General features: G+C 31.1%; 1 long non-coding RNA gene across 1 annotated transcript; it reads right to left on the reverse strand.

Annotated features, from left to right (window-relative positions):
* Positions 1 to 1635: 1635 nt before the first annotated feature.
* LOC122147733 lies at positions 1636 to 9887 on the reverse strand. Its single transcript, XR_006161806.1, has 3 exons — positions 9459 to 9887; positions 6741 to 6880; positions 1636 to 1701 (listed from the first exon to the last, which is right to left on the reverse strand). It is a non-coding gene; the product is annotated as an uncharacterized LOC122147733 (long non-coding RNA).
* Positions 9888 to 18035: the final 8148 nt, after the last annotated feature.

Genomic DNA, 18035 nt, shown 5'->3' on the forward strand with positions numbered 1-18035 from the left:
GGCGGAGCGCCGGGGTAGCGGTTTTCGAGGATGGGAAACTCTGCTCTTGTTGTCATGGCAACTGCAAGTGTAGCGTTGTCACCGTTGGGCTGCGTGTGTTTTTTCTGCAAAAAAAAAAATTATATTATAAAGAATTTGAACTGGCATGAAAGTGAGTAAAACATTCATTTTTGCTTCACACAAAAATTTTAAATTATTAATAAGTAATTTGGACCAACATGAGAGTGAGTAAATGTGACAAACGTGTTTTTTTATTTTATACCAAAAAAAAAAACCCATTTAAAAAAAATTTTAAAACAAATGCAGTGAGAAATTGATGAAAAAATTGCATTTTATTTTTAGGGAAAAATAAAATAAAAAAAATAAAAATGTCATTTCCCATGACCACATGACAAACACAATTTTAGTTTAGAAAAATTAAAGTTGGTAAATCAAAAAACCCAACATGAGAGTGAGTAACAAAACATTTTTTTTTTACCTATGCAAAAAAAAAAAATTTTTTGTGTCAGGTATTGAATGAGAGTGGTAAATAAAACATTTATTGTTAGTTTATGTAAAAAAAAAAATTTTAAAGTCTTTTGGACCAACATGAAGTGAAGTAAATGATGACTAATTTTTTTTTTTTTTTTTAATTTAATTAAATAATAAATAAAAATCAAGTAATTTGGACCAACATGAGGAAATGACAAAGCAGTTATTTTTATTTTACGCTAAAAAGAAAATTGTAAGTCATTGTGAGTTAATGATGACTAAACTTGCATTTTAGTTTATAAAAAAAAATATAAAATAAATTAATAAAATGCAAAATTTTACATTATTGGTAAATCATTAAAACCAACATGAGAATTAAACAAAACATTTATTTTTACCTTGTGCAAAATGGTAACTATGTTATAGTCATTTGACTGACATGAGAGCAGTAAAACATGACAAAACTTTGCATTTTTAATTTATGCAAAAAATAATATAAGTCATTCTATGACATGAGAGTGAGTAAATAAAACATTTATTGTTAGTTTATGTAAAAAATTAAAATAAAAATTGTAAGTCATTTGGACTGACATGAGAATGAGTAAATGATGACTAAATTTTTTTTTTTTAAATTTAATTAAATAATAAATAAAAATCAAGTAATTTGGACCAACATGAGGAAATGACAAAGAACTCATTTTTATTTTACGCTAAAAAGAAAACTAAGTCATTGTGAGTAAATGATGACTAAACTTGCATTTTAGTTTATGCAAAAAAAAAAAAAAATATATATATAAAAATATAAAATGCAAGAATTGTAATGATTGCAAACCCATTAAAACCAACATGAGACCCGAGTAAACAAAACATTTATTTTACCTTATGCAAAAAAAGGAAATTATTTATAAGTCTTTTGGGACTGGACATGAGAGTGAGTAAATGATGACAAAACTTGCATTTTAGTTTATAAAAATTAATTATAAGTATTCTACTGACATGAGAGTGAGTAAAGAAAATATTTATTGTTAGTTTACACAAAAACCGTAGCTTTATCTGATGTGAGCGTAAAAGTCAATAATGACTCCTAAACATTCATTTCTTTAGGCAAAATCCCAAATTGCCTTAGGCCCACGGGTGTGTACATTACCGGAGGTGGGTGTGGACGCCACCTCCTGACATGATCTCTTCTGTGATGTCACGACCTCCCCTGATTAGGTCTCTGATCCTGATCTACAGAGAAACATTCAGCACACGTAACAGAAGGAAATGAGAACATGGCGGAGAGAGAGAGAGAGAGACATTAAAATGCAGCACATAAAAAGACTAAAGCACGAATAAGTCACGATATAAACAGAGTGATTTAACCCAAGAGGATTTCAGTGCTGTGAGGAGACAAAATATGCTACGAATGTCTCTGAACACACACATAAAAACACACACACACACACACACACACACACACACACGCAGTGCAGCACCTTATAAGAAACAAATGCACAAGAGCAAAGCAGCCCTGGGAAACTGTACAAACTCAAATTCAACAGACTGCTTGTCCACTTATCTGCACTTTACGCAAATGAATTATACCAACTCCCAGTATTTCCGAGTAAACACACACACACACACACACACACACACACACACACACACATGCATGAGGCAGCATTATTCTACCTTCCCCTCCTCGGACGGAGAGGTTGAAAGTTCCAGCCTGGTTTCATCCAGCTGGAGTTTAAACTCAGCCTAACCCTGAACCGGACTACTTAAAGTGGGCAGCAGATTCTAGACAAAGCTCTGGGCCGACGATTGGCCCCTCAAACCTCTCTCTCAGGAGAGAAGGACAGGCGAAACCGAGTGAGAGAGAGCGACGAGAAGAGGGTTTGGCCTTGTGAAATGATGCACAGAGTGGAACGGCCCACCACACAGAACAGAGAGGAGAGAGAGAGACGGGGTGGAGACTGAGAGCCACGTGGAGGCGACAGAAACTGAAAACCGAATGCACTCTACCAGAGAGTACTGAAACTAAGAGTTTGGGACTTTTTATTCAGCATAAAAGTAACACTAAAGACATTTGTAAAGACACCGCATCACCATTTCCACGAAAATATAAACTGTTTTCAATTTTCTTGAGCAGCAAATCATCATATTATTATGATTGTCTGAAGGTCATGTTGACACTGTGAAGACTGGAGTAATGATGCTGAAAATACAGCTGTGCATCACAGATCAATAAATGACACTTAACGAGAGATATCACAGTACGGCTGAAAAACAGCTGTTTAAACTTGTAATAAATTTCACTATTTTTACTGTGTTTTAATCAAATAAATGCAGCCTTGCTGAGCAGAAGAGACTTGCTACTAAATTTTTTTACTACTTACTAGCCAAAAAATAAAAAATAAAATAGAAATAAAAACACAAATTTAACTTGAAAATACAAACTCATCGTCAACTTTGCATTTTGAAAGAACAATTCTAATTTTTGGGTTTAGATTAGTAAATTCAATCTAATATGTTAAATTTTATTTCTATTTTATGTTAAATTAACAAAAAATGTTTTAATTAGTTTTAGTTTTAGGTAATAAGGCCCTGGTTGAGGTCAGTGTCGGGTCAGTGTACGACATAAAGTAATCAATTACTAGATTACTAATTACACCTTCAAACAGTGTAATTAGATTACTGTACTAATTACTCTCTCCTAGAAAGTACTGAATTACTAATTATTTTCCACAGTAAATTCCCCACCATCAACCTCAACCAGTTATGATGAAACCATGTTTAATTCTTAAAAATAAATAATATATTCAAAACTTTTGGCATAAAAATTATTTTTGAATTGACCAACAAATTTCATTTGACCCTCTAACTCTATAGCATTCTCTATTCTAATTCTAAGAAAGAAAGAAAAAAAAAACACTTGAACCTCTGACACTGGAACTATCTATTCTATTTCTATTCTTACTACTTGTTTTCTTTTTATTAAAAAAATGACCCTCTAACACTAGCATTTTCTATTCTATTTCTATTGCTTTTGACTTCTAACAATTGCACTCTAACAATTGTAACACTATCTAACAAGTAGTAACCACTAGCATTTTCTATTCTATTTCTATTCTTACAACTTGTTTTCTTTTTATTATAAAAAATGACACTCTAACACTAGCATTTTCTATTCTATTTCTATTGCTTTTTTATTACTTCTAACAATTGCACTCTAAACAATTGTAACACTATCTAATTATAAAAAACACTAGCATTATCTATTCTATTTCTATTCTTACTACTTGTTTTCTTTTTATTAAAAAAATGACCCTCTAACACTAGCATTTTCTATTCTATTTCTATTGCTTTTGACTTCTAACAATTGCACTCTAACAATTGTAACACTATCTAACAAGTAGTAACACTAGCATTTTCTATTCTATTTCTATTCTTACTACTTGTTTTCTTTTTATTATAAAAATGACCCTCTAACACTAGCATTTTCTATTCTATTTCTATTCTTTTTACTTATAACAAATGCACTCTAACAATTGTACACTATCTAACAAACGTAAACCCTAGCATTTTCTATTCTATTTTCTATTCTTACTACTTGTTTCTTTTTATTATAAAAATGAACCCTCTAACACTAGCATTTTCTATTCTATTTCTATTCTTACTACTTTGTTTTTCTTTTTCATTATAAAAAAATGACCCTAACACTAGCATTTTCTATTCTATTACTTGTTTTCTTTTTATTTATTATAAAAATGACCCTTCTAACCACTAGCATTTTCTATTCTATTTCTATTCTTACTACTTGTTTTCTTTTTATTATAAAAAATGACCCTCTAACACTACAATTTTCTATCCTATTTCTATTCTTACTACTTGTTTTCTTTTTATTATAAAAAAATTACCCTCTAACACTAGCATTTTCTATTCTATTTCTATTGCTTTGGACTTGTTTTTATTAATAAAAAAGACCTTCTAACACTTGCACTATATTCTATTTCTATTTTTACTAGTTTTCTTTATATTTATTATAAAATGACTCTCTAACACTAGCATTTTCTATTCTATTTCTATTCTTACTACTTGTTTTCTTTTTATTATAAAAACCATGACCCTCTAACACTACCATTTTCTATTCTATTTCTATTCTTTTGACTTGTTTTATTTTTATTATTAAAATGGAGCCTCTAACACTAGCGTTCCCTATTCTTTTTCCATTCCGTATTCTTTTCCTCTTCTATTCTATATAAAACCCTTGCTCTGTGTACTGTGTTAGGCTAACCGAGACTTCTCACAGCACTTACATATTATTGCCCTTTTATTGGTCTGATTGCTTCTATTGACCTCATTTGGATAAAAGCATCTGCTAAATGACTAAATGTAAATGATTATATTAAAAACATACATTTTAACATTAGATGTTACACCTTGATGTTAAATCCACTAAATGTTTTATAGTTTATACAGCATTTAATGCAGGGGCAGCTGTAATTAAATGACATAAAAATGAGGAGTAATCCCTTACCTTACTATTTCAAGGCAAAAGTAATTACTGTAATTACATTATAGTAATTAATGCATTACACCCAACCCTGCCTGCATCTCTCTCTCTCTCTCTCTCTTCTCCGCCTCTCTTCCTTCTCCCTCCTCTTTCTCAGTTTCTACCCCACTTAAAGCCAAACATCAATAATCGAGGACTCAAAGTCCACCGAAAGCCTGATAACAAAAAAAAAACACGCTAAACTGCAAATCAAAAACCAAAATAACATAAAACTAAAAATAGTTTTTCTGGCACTCCAAAACTATTTTGGTAGAAACCGAAAATTCGTTTTTGTTGTTGCAGAATATATACTTGCTGCTCATAACTAGTACAAACAAAACCAAAAAACAAAAAAAAACATACAAAAAACAATAAAAAACAAAACAAAGCACAACACAAAAAAATCCACAGAAAACAAAAAATAAAAAGAGAACACAGAAAAGACAAAGTACATAAAAGAAAGAAAAAATAAAATAAAAAAAAAAAAACAAATAACATAAAAAAAAAAAATTAAATAAAAATCATAAATAAAAATAAAAAAAAAAAGAAATAAAAAAAAAAAAAAAAAAAAAAAAAATAAAAAAAATAAAAATATAAATTAAAACTATAGAAAGAAAATAATTAAATAAATAAAATAAACAAAGAAAAAAGAAAGAAGGAAAGAAAACAAAAGAAAAGGAAGAAAAAAGACAAATGAAAGAAATTAAATATAGAAAAAAAATATAAAAAATATATAAAACTATATATAATATAAATATTAGAAAAAAAAAAATAAATAAGAAAGAATAAAACAAAAATCCAATAATTAAATAAATGTCAAATACAGAAAGAAAAAAAGGAAAAGAAAAAGAAAGATAAATAAATAAAAAAAGAAAAAAGAAGGAAATAAAATAAGAAAGAAAGAAAGAAAGAAAACAAAAATAAAAAAAAAATATAAATATATAATATAAATATTAGAAAAAAATAAAAAAAAAAAAAAAAAAAAAAAAAAAAAAAAAAAAAAAAAATTAAAAATTGTAAAGGAAGAAAGAAAAATAAAGAATAAACAAAGAAAGAAAGAACAAAAAATAAATTAAATAAAAGAAAGAATAAACAAAGAAAGAAAGAACAAAAAATAAATTAAATAAAAGAAATAAATTAAATATAGAAAGAAAAATAAAATAAGATAACAAAAATTAAAAAAAGAAAAAAAGAAAATCACAAATAAAAATAAATTTTCTTATATTTAAAATTAATTAAATATAAGAAAGAAACTAAAAGAAAAAAGGAAGAAAAAAAGAAAGATAAAGTAGAAAGAAAGAAAGAAAGAAAAAAAATCACAAATAAAAATACACAAAAGGGAAATTAGAACGTTAATTAGAAACGAGAAAATAAATCTTTGAAACAGGAAAGGTTCATAATAAACCTGCATTTGTTGCATATCAGTCTCTTAAATGAATTCTGCGTGTCGCCTCGTCAATTCAAAGCCTTGATTTGTTCAGTTTGCAGCAATTAAAGCGGCATGAAATTAACAAATTATTCTGGATGGATGACATGCGGCTCACGAGAGCACATTATTCTTAATTCAGAAATAAACTGCTGATAAAAAAAAGTCAAAATAACAACCTTGACGGCTTAATTTCTGGAACGGTGAGAGATGCAAGTCAAATGAACATTAGATAAAGAAATATTATGAGGAGAGGCCACAGAAAGCCCTGAAGCTTCAGACGCATGAGACGGATGGATGCTTTACCTGCTTGCGTTCCCGTCTGGGCGGAGCTTGCTGCTGTTGAGGGGGCGGGGCCTGTTGCTGCTGGGGGGCGGGGTTCATGATGACAGTCGGCGGGGCAACAGGGGGCGTGAACTGGGGCTGGGCGGGGTAATAAGCCCCAGCTGGAACCAAAAATTGTGCAAATGCCAATCAATCAGTAATCACTCAATTCAGATTCACACTTTAAGACTCAAAGCGCACACATCGCTGAACTATCAGTGATTCTCAGCCCAAGAAACGCACAAGAGCACACACACAGCAGCCCACTTTAGCAAACACAGAGTCTGTCACAGCCAAAAATACATAACAACACAACAGCCGCCCCCCTCATCATCATCAGTCTTCAGTCGTAATAATGCCCTTAAAGGGACAGTTCAGCCAAAAAATCAAGACTATTTCTTACTTTCTTGTCATTCTGAACCCATGCTGTTAAATGCAGAAACACTCCATTCATTGCAGGTCTTCTGAAGACATACGATGCTTCGGGTAACGAATGTCAAAATGTAAGTCATTAATCACTTCTATCTATTAAATGCTCGTTATGTTTAATCTGAGCTGTATTTCAGAGGTTTTTGTCCCTTATAGAGCGTTGTTATTGTTCACTAAAACCTTAAAACTAAAGCTATTAAATATATATATATATTTACAGTACAGATCAAAAGTTTGGAAACATTACTATTTTTAATGTTTTTGAAAGAAGTTTCTTCTGCCTCATCAAGCCTGCATTTATTTGATCAAAAATACAGAAAAAAACAGTAATATTGGTGAAATATTATTACAACTTAAAATAATAGTTTTCTATTTAAATATACTTAAAAAAAAAAATAATTTATTCCTGTGATGCAAAGCTGAATTTTTTCAGCATCATACTCCAGCCTTCAGTGTCACATGTAACATCCAGACTATCACATGATCATTTAGAAATCATTCTAATATTACTGAGTTATTATGAGTGTTGGAAACAGTTCTGCTGTCTAATATATTTGATGACTAAAAGGTTAAAAAGAACTGCATTTATTCAAAAAATCGAAAAAAAATTCTAATAATATATATTCTAATAATATATTTTCTTTACTATCACTTTTTATCAATTAACACATCCTTGCTGAATAAAAGTATTGATTTTAGATTTAAAAAAAAAGAAAAAAAAAATTACTGACCCCAAATTACTGACCAGTAGTGTATATTGTTATTACAAAATATTTATATTTTAAAAACATAGCTTCTTTTTTTTTTTTTTTACTTTTTATTCATCAAAGTATCCTAAAATCACTGTATCACATGTTCTGAAAAAAAAAATATTAATGCAGCAGAACCATGTTGTTTCCAACTTTGATAATGAATCATCATATTTAGAATGATTTCTAAAGGGCATCATGTGATAATGATCCTAAAAATTCAGCTTTGCATCACAGAAATAAATGATAATTTAAAGTATAATAAATTTAAAAACAATGATTTTAAATTGTAATAATATATCACAATATTACATTTTTTTCTGTATTTTTGATCAAATAAATGCAGGCTTGATGAGCAGAAGAAACTTCTTTCAAAAACATTAAAAATAGGTAATGTTTCCAAACTTTTGACCTGTACTGTATATATATATATATATATATATATATATATATATATATATATATATATATATATATATATATATAAAATAAATGAAAGATGAAAAACTTTGATGAAAAAAAAAATAGAAATGTTGCCATGGCAACTAACAAATTAATTAAGTTGAAGTACTAAAAATACTAATACAGAAATAAAAATAAATGCTAAAAGGAATATTAAAAATATTAAAATAATAAAAACAATTAATAAAACTACTTAATTAACTACTTTAAGTGTTGCCCTTGTGTGCACTGGTTAAGTGAAAACCTGATTTGATTTGCAAATTAATTAATTAATTATTAAAAAAAAAAAAATCAACATTAATAAAAAAAATCTGACAGTTTTTATTTTGTTTGAACTCATTTTTGTGCAAATTTATTCCATTTTAATCCAATTTTAATCCATCATATTTTATAACTCATTTTTGTGCAAATTTATTCCATTTTAATCCATCATATTTTATGATATATTATATATATTTTTAACATTACTGTCATATTACTACTTTAAAAAAATGCCACTGTATTTTGTTTGTCCAAAAATAAAGTAGTACTTTATTTAAATTTATTAGATTTTTTATTTTAATTATTGGGCACATTTATTCCATTTATATCTATTGAATTTTATATTATTTATATTTTACGGTAATGCTACTACTTTTAAAATTGTCTGACAGTATTTTGTTGGACAAAAATGTCCAAAGTAGTCCTTTACTATTTAAAATTATTTAGTTTTATTTTATTTATTGTGCATATTTATTTTATCTTAATCTATTGTATTTTATAATATATTACTGATTATTATTTTAATTAACTGTCATGTACTTTAAAATTCTGCCACTGTATTTTGTTTCTGTTTGCAACACCAAAACGCCAAACGCTGTACTTTACGAAAACAGACTCCTCTTACCTGGTCATATGGCCGCTTTTAACAGCTCTAATTGGTTGTTTTTTCCTCTAGTCACTCTATATCTGTCAAGCCAACCCAACTCACATTACTGAGGAGCGCTGCTGACCAGAGACTAAATATAGTCAAAGCCCAAGACAGAGGCACGGGTGAAGGAGAGAAATATCAGTCACGTACCCCCAGAGCTTCAGTGGCCCATGATGCCCTCTCTGAGCGTCTGCCTCGACACGTTAACCTCTCTGAGTCCGTGCTGAACTCAAACTGACCTGCGTGTGGCGCTGCAGTGTGTGCGTGAGAGAGGGCCAGCGATCTGATGCGCTGAAAGCAAGGGGGTCGGTGGTAGAAATCACTCAGCTGGCAGAAATAACCAGCGGCTCCTAGCAGACTCATCCGTTCACACGTTACTGTACCTTTAACACTTACATATTATAATGAGCTCTGAATGAATAAGTGAGTGATGCGGAAAATGTGGGCGGTCGTATGATAATGTGATGTCATAACCATGACGATTTCGGAATACTGGGCCGGTTACCATAACAACCACTAGCACCCCCCCAAACTGTTTCTCACACACACACACACACACGCACACACACACACACACACACACACACACACACACACACACACACACACGTTTACTTACCCTAAACCTACCCCTAACAGAAAACTTTCTGCATTTTTACAATTTCAAAAAAACTTTGTTTATTTTTATACCAGATTTAAAAACGAGGACGTCCCCAAATGGTGATTTTTGGCGATTTTGTCAGGTTTTGCTCACTTTTGGGTACAAATTTGTCCCCAAATATGGTAAAGTAGGTACACACACACACGCACCACCACACACATAACGCTTACTGCTTCCTGGACTCCATACGTACAGGAGAAAACCGTATCACCTGCTACGCCGTCACGTACTCGGCCGGATAAGAAACCAGGAGAGGAGACCGGCCACCTGATTACTGCTGAGGATCACGTATGAGGGGACGGTACTGAGAGAGAGAGGAGATAGGAGAGAAGAGAGAGGAGAGAGGAGAGAGGAGAGAGAGAGAGAGAGAGGAGACTCATCAACACCACCCAGGCACCATCCAACAAACCCATTTCAGGCCTTTTTTCCCTGCGCCCTACAATCCTCCCCATCTTTAGAGTTGCACAATTAGGAACGGTACAGACGGTCAGCTGACCGGGACAGAGTTTACAAAGGGGAGGAGTCAGCAGAATCAACACACTGAGTGAGTGAGTGTGTGTGTGTGTCTGAGAGTGAGAGAGAGAGAGAGAGAGAGAGAGTGTGTGTGAGTGTGTGTGTGTGTGTTGTGTGTGTCTGAGGAGAGAGAGAGAGAGAGAGAGAGACTACACTTGTGCCCACTACAGTCATCCTTAGTATGTTTGTGTGTTTCTATGTAAGTTAAAGACTGTGGTATCAAATGTTCACACATTGATAATCTGTTACAGTTTAACTATTTTAAGATGTTATAAATATTCAGTTCCAATTACTGTGATGTTCATTTAATTATTATTATTGTTATATTCCGTTAGTATTTTTTTTATTATTATTTTGTATATGTATAGTAAGCTTTGGCAATATTGTATCATTTACATTCATGCCAATAAAGCAATTTGAATTGATTGATTGAATTGAGAGTGGAGAGAGAGAGAGAGAGAGAGAGAGAGAGTGTGTGTGAGTGTGTTGTGTGTGTGTGTTTTTGAGATGTCGAGAGAGAGAGAGAGAGAGTGTGTGATGTGTGTGTGTGTGTGTGTCAGAGCAGGAGAGGGAGAGAGAGAGAGAGGTGTGTGAGTTGTGGGTGTGTGAGAGTGGTGTGTGTATGTGTGAGAGAGAGTGTGTGTGTGAGAGGTGTGTGTGTATGTCGAATGATGTAAGAGAGTGTGTGTGTGTGTGTAAGAGTGTGAGAGTGTTTGTGTGTGTGTATGCTCGGTTAGATAGAGTGTGGGTGTGTGTGTTGATAGAGAGAGACAGAGTGTGTGTGTGTGTCCTAATAAATAGTTTTTTCTTTTATTAATCGCTTCAGCCCATTTATTATCATACTTTTTGATTTCTTATTATTTAAATTTAATTTTTGTCTTCCTTTTAATCATTTATTTTACTTATTGGCTTAGCTGATTATTTCTTTAATTATTTATTTTATTTATCTTCCTTCTTCTTTCTTTTCTTTTCTTATTAAATTCATTTTAAAATTTTATTATCTTTTTTTCAATTATTTAATTTTTTTTTTCTAATTCATTTTACTTTATTTAACCTTTTCTTATTTTTATAATTAAATATAATTTTTTAATTATTTATCTAATTTTATTATCTTTTTCTTTAAATTATTTTAATGTATTTTTTTTTCGAATTCATTTTACTTTATTTAACCTTTTCTTTCTTTTTTTTAATTAAATTAATTTTTTTAATTATTCATTTAATTTTATGTATCTATTTATCCCTCATCTGTGGAATACAATGCAGAGCTCACATCACAATGGGGTCTCGTTCAGTGTATGTGGGTGTGTCTGTGTTAGTACCTGCTGTGGTAAAGCTCTAGGACCTGAGGCAAACTAGAAAGAGAAAGCCACACGTACAGGTCAAAGGTCAAGATACGGAAGCAACACCAGCCACAGTGATCCGATCTCACACACACCGAGAGGTCAGGAGGATGCAGGGTGACCTCTGAACTCCAGCACATTCACATTCACTGATACTTCGTCTGGTTTGTCCAAACAAGTCAGGATGGTTATAAAACAGCTTTTTTCAACAATTATTTGGAAAAAGGGATCGTCCGAGGAGTTCATGAAGGAAAAAAAGCATTCAGAATCTTCAAGAGCCGAGATTTTTGCAATCTCTCATTGTTTTAAGATGTTTATTTACACTCGATTCATTTATTAAAGACATTAGCAGTGTTGTTACCGTTAACTAAAGCTACGAATAAATTGTTAATAAAAATAAAAAACCTAAACTTATTTCAGTTAGCTGCCAAGACAACCTTTTGAATTTAATTTAAAGCTGAAGTACTCAAACTAAAAGCAAATTAATAAACTAAATAGACATAAAAAAATTACAAAAACAAACTAAAATTAAAATAATTTAAAAATATTAATAATTATTATTAAATCAACAAATACTATAATAGTATATTAAAAATATTTCTTATTATTTATTTTTTTTCTTTATTTTTGGATTATTAAATTGTATTTTTTTCATTCTTTTATTTTTATATATTTTATTATTCTTAAAAAAAAAAAATAAGAATGGACTAATTTTTTAACATTTGATTCGATCTTAAACAGTGTTTTATGGCAGGGTTTCCCGATAATATTTTTTACTGGTCATAAAATATAAATAATTAAAAAAAATAAGAACTCAAAATAAAACACTCACTAAAAGAGATGAACTATTGTGTTTGTTAGAGAAGAATGTGCTAAATAAAAGTTAAAATCTCAGGGAGATTTTGTGAATCTGTGTATTATGGGATACCTTATTGTTTTATATCTTATTAATCTTTTACCTGATGTTTATTTAAATGAGACCAAAGCGGCTGCGTTTTGGGTTCTTTTCCTTGGGGGAAAATCCTGAAATGCCGATTGAGGAGACAAGCAGACGTGCTGCGTGTCTTTGGGGTAACCTGTCGGTGTTGTCTGCGCGGGTTTGCATCTCGCGGGTGGGGCGGAACACGCCGCGGAGGAGCGGGAGGAAACTGGGCTGAAGAGAAGCACAGCTCCAATCATTCACTTTATAAGAAATTAGAAAATCAACCCAATATTCAGACGTTGTGCGGCACATTTCACGTTAGATGATAGCGGTCTACGCGATTCCTGAACCAGTAGCCTGCAGTGCGTTCTGTGGCACAACGGCTGTTGCTATAAAGCTTAAGTCAAGTTCGCTAAACTTTGCAAGGACCAGTCTGAGCTGCTAAGTGATCTCACCAGCCTTGTTAACGTACGTTTTTTCATATTTAAAATAATTTGTACGATGATACAAACACGATCCGAGTTTTTCTCTCTGATCACAATATGCAGACTATGGTTTTATGTTTACCGGAGCGCGCTTACGCAACGCGCAAACGCGTGAATGAAAACACAGGCATAAGTCATTATAACGTCAGTATTATTATGTTTCCACTGGACATGCACAACATAAGCCCTGGTTTGTAATGGGTTGTTCATTGGGTTTTGTGCATGTCTTTTTTTTTTATATTATGTCATTTACGAAGGTCTTAACAAACAATAATATGTGAATTTATGAATACAAAAGAATATAGGGCTGTATTAGGGCTAAGTGGAATATTGGCCATATAAGATACGTATTTTCTGCAGCCATCTACTAGTGGTCATTTAATATATATTGTTCTTCTTAAACAATTAATGTTGCTATCTACATTATGGAACTTTAGTGTTACATGGGGCGGAAATAATTATGAGCTGAACAAATATAGTACCCCTATTAAAAAATAACTTTTCATTCGGATCACCGACTTAGTATCGGTCCGCATCTAAATCGGTATTTAAAACAGCCGATTAATCACGGGCTGCTTATATCCTGTCTATCAAAATGTGGCAGGATAACATTTGCAGACACCAGCAAACTCTCATTAAGGAAAAATGAATGAAAGCGTGGATGTGAGTTACCTGGGACAGGCCCGGGGAGGGATGCGGGGAGCGGGCGGAGGGGGGTCCTGACAGAGGCTGAGGGGCCTTATTCATTTCACACGCAGCATCTGCATCGAGACGCAGCACCTATGACAAAACCTGAACCAGAGAAACACAATTGACTCAAGTAGTACTTCATTTACTGATTATTATATGAGTGCAAAGTGATTAATGGCAGCATGAGAGAAGATACTGAGTCAACGCTGGGATCATCGGACAGCATTTGTTAAAGCCCAAATGTGTCATTAATATTAATCACCTAAAAAAAAAATTTTTTTTTTTTTGAAAAGAAAGTTAATTAATGCTTCAGACTAAAAAAAAAAAAAAAAAAAAAAAAAAATAGTTCATGATGTTTTTTTTTGGCTTTTATGGCTCATATAATAGGTTTTAAAAATCAAACACTAAAAACTAAATTTTTTTTTTTGTAAAAATTACAACTAAACTTAAAACAATTCAAAATATTAATAATTAATATTAAATAATTAATACTAAAAAAAATACATAATTTAAACTTACATCGCCAACATATCAAAATAATAAAAAATAGATTAATTAATTAGACTTAAAATATTTTGAAAAAATTAAAAAAAGTGCATTTGTTTCGAGGCTGTGCATTTTTTATTGAACACTATTTGATTTCCATCGCGGCTTTTTATGGCTTAATATAGTCTGATAATATGGAGGAAAAACAGTGCAATTTTTTAGCAAAAATATGCAATTTAATGCAGATGCTGATATTTATATTATGAAATGCTGATGCTTGTGATGTAAATCAGTGAGATCTTTATAACAGTGCAGCAGATACTGACATAAACTGATCTAAACCATATCAGTCTGCCATTCTATATCTCCAGTAATAAGATGAGATGTAAATGATTCAAACATATAATGCAGTGCTGAGAGATGAAGAACTAAAAGCTCATCCGAAGATGTGAGATGTTCTGGAGGCTTGTGAAGATCATTCCTCCGTAACAGGAACAGTTGAAGTAAAGCTTCTGGAAACAAACGCTCCTCAAAAATAGATCCTGATGATCAGATCTGAGACTCACACTAAAACATGATTGATGGAGAGAATCACGTAAAGCTGAGCTGCTTCCAGTCCCAGTAAGAGTTCATCTGTGAGAGCATGTCAATTAATTATTGTGCTTTCCCTGGATCAAAATCAGTCCAAGATTTACACCAGAAGCACAACATATATCCCATTGTGAACGAACTTAGACTTGGAGAGCCGGTTCAAAAGAGCTCTTGCCCTGGATACCAACACTCTAACCTATCACTTTGGAGACACACAGGAGATGCATTGAAACGATCATGTTTAATAATATAGAGGCCTTATAAATTTGCATTCTTATATGATAAAGTAGCTTTAAAGGTTTAAAATGCTTTTTCACATCTAGGACTGACAAACACACAGACGGAACTTAAATTGCCACAAAAAAAAAAAAAAATATTAAAAATAAAAAAAAAAATAAAACAAAAAAAAAATAAAAATTAATAAATAATAAATATAAAATACATAAAACAAAAAATAAATAAATATACACTAATAAAAATGCACTAATAAAAATTAAACATTTAATAATTTTTTTTTTATTATGATTATTAAATAAATTAAACAAAATAATATATTACTATTGTATTAATAATATTGTGCTATAAAACAAACATTTAGCATTTATTTAGACATTATAAACATTAATTATATTTATTATAATTATTAAATACATTTCTTTCTATTGTAATAATATTATTGTGCTGTAGAATTAAATTAAGCATTTAATAAAAAATATTTTATTTTACAGTGCATCTGTAAAATTACAATTAAAAACCGTCTTAATTTTCTCATTTTCAAACATGTAACCATCAAGCTTTATTTAGACAGAAAAACCTAAAGTACAATATAAGTTTGATGTATTATTTGGTCTCTTATCAAAACGTGCCAAAAAAAATTGCAAAAAAAAACAAAAAAAAAAACAAAGACAAATTTCACCTTTAAACGTTTTGTTGTAAAAAATGGTTAAGGCTGAACGATTTGTGGAAAAAATCTAATTGCGCTAAAAATTTGGATTATAACTTAAAATGTATATTAATTTATTTATTTGCTGTTTGCTTGTTTATCTCAAAACATCAGTAATTATTGAATAAAAATCCAAATCGCTCAGATTACTTATTGAAGTAGTAAAATCGGTGTATTAAGATTTAGAACAAAGATCAAGAAATTAGGTACTACAGTATAATACAGAAATTGACGCGGTGTATATGTAAAACGGTAAAACTTTTTAAAATAAAATAAATGGTATTTAAGAATGGGGTGGAAAATTTACAGTTAGTTACAAAAACTTTTTGGATTTTTTTGGAAACGTTTTGAAACTTTTTGGAAATTTACTAGAGATTTTCTGCCCCTTTGCAACCCTATTTAAGAATAAATAAATACATTTACAGTATCTAAAAAAATGTAAAAAAAAAAAAAAAAAATTTATTACTAGGCATTAAGTTTTTTAACTAAACAAAAAAAATAACGGTTTGAGTTAAAAACGTCTTGTCTTCTCCAGATGTTCACTGATGGACTGGAGTGCTGTGGATTATTGTGATGTTTTTATCAGCTGTTTGGACTCTCATTCTGACGGCACCCATTCACTGCAGAGCATCCATTGCTGAGACACTGATGCAGTGCTACATTTCTCCAAACCTGATGAAGAAACAAACTCATCCTGATCTCAGATGAACTGAGGACGAGCACATGTTCATGAAGAACTATTCCTTTAATAACACACACATCCAGGCCGTCTGCACGAGCACAAACACACTCGCTCGCTCTTTGTCTGTCCTTCCTTTGAGAGAGTCTGAACACTCGACACACTCTCTTTCGAGAGCTCTGGATGCGTGTTGCTGTTGGACACGAGAAGGCTTCAGTCCTGCACGAGTGACTCACACATCTATCAGGGACGCTTTCACCCGTGAACTTTGACCCAGAAGAGACAAATCATTCTTAAAAAGAGGTAAATACAACCTCTAGATGTTGTTAAAATCAGATCGTGAGACCCGTCAACGTCTTTCAAAAGTCTCTTTCACCTCAGAATATCACAGCAACACAAACCTTCAGCAATATTTGCTTACTTCAGGTGTTTATATCACCACGCTATAATTCTGAAATATTTTTGCTATTTAAAATAATGCTTTTCTATTTTAATAAGCTGTATTTTCAGCATCATTACTCCAGTCTTCAGTGTCACATGATCTTCAGAAATCATTCTAATATGATGATTTGCTGCTCGAGAAACATTTCTGATTATTATCAATGTTGAACACAGTTGTGCTGAACAATATTTATATGTATATATATATATATATATTTAACCGTTAACATAAGGAATAAAGTTAAAGAACAGCATTTATTTAAAATAGAAATCTTTTTTAACAATATAAGTCTTTACTGTAACTTTTATATACATTTTACACTAAATTTAAGTTTACTTAATTTTACATTTTATCAATTTAACAGCTAAATAAAAGCATTTCTTTAAATATATACATATACATATATATATATATATATATATATATATATATATATATAAATGAATGACCCCAACCTTTTGAATGGTAGTGTATATGGTATATTTTGAATAAATGCTATTCTTTTTAATTTTTTATTAATCAAAGAATCCTAGAAAAACGTATTACAGCTTCCATTTAAAATAAAATAAAATATGCGCCAAGCTAAGCAAAATAAAATAAAATATGCGCCGTTAGGACGCACATGGGCAATCACTGTCACATAAATCTCTCATTCTCTCGAATGATTTCTGAAGATTCATTTTACACTGAAGACTGTGAGTAATGTGATGCTGGAAATATACAAGCTTGGGTACACACTCATGCAGAACATAAATTACAGTTGGCACACAGATATTCACTCAGAAAACAGCTGATTTACATTATAATAATATTTCATAATTTTACTGTTTTTCCCCTGTATTTCTGATCAAATAAATGCAGCCTATACAAACACACACACACATTCATTCACCATGGGATTATCCCAAGAATTACAAACACTACTGCTAGGCAGTACCATGGTAAAACATTCATATACCATAGTATTTACATGGT

This window comes from Cyprinus carpio, chromosome A15 (assembly GCF_018340385.1).
Source record: "Cyprinus carpio isolate SPL01 chromosome A15, ASM1834038v1, whole genome shotgun sequence".
NCBI classification, from domain to species: Eukaryota; Metazoa; Chordata; class Actinopteri; order Cypriniformes; family Cyprinidae; genus Cyprinus; species Cyprinus carpio.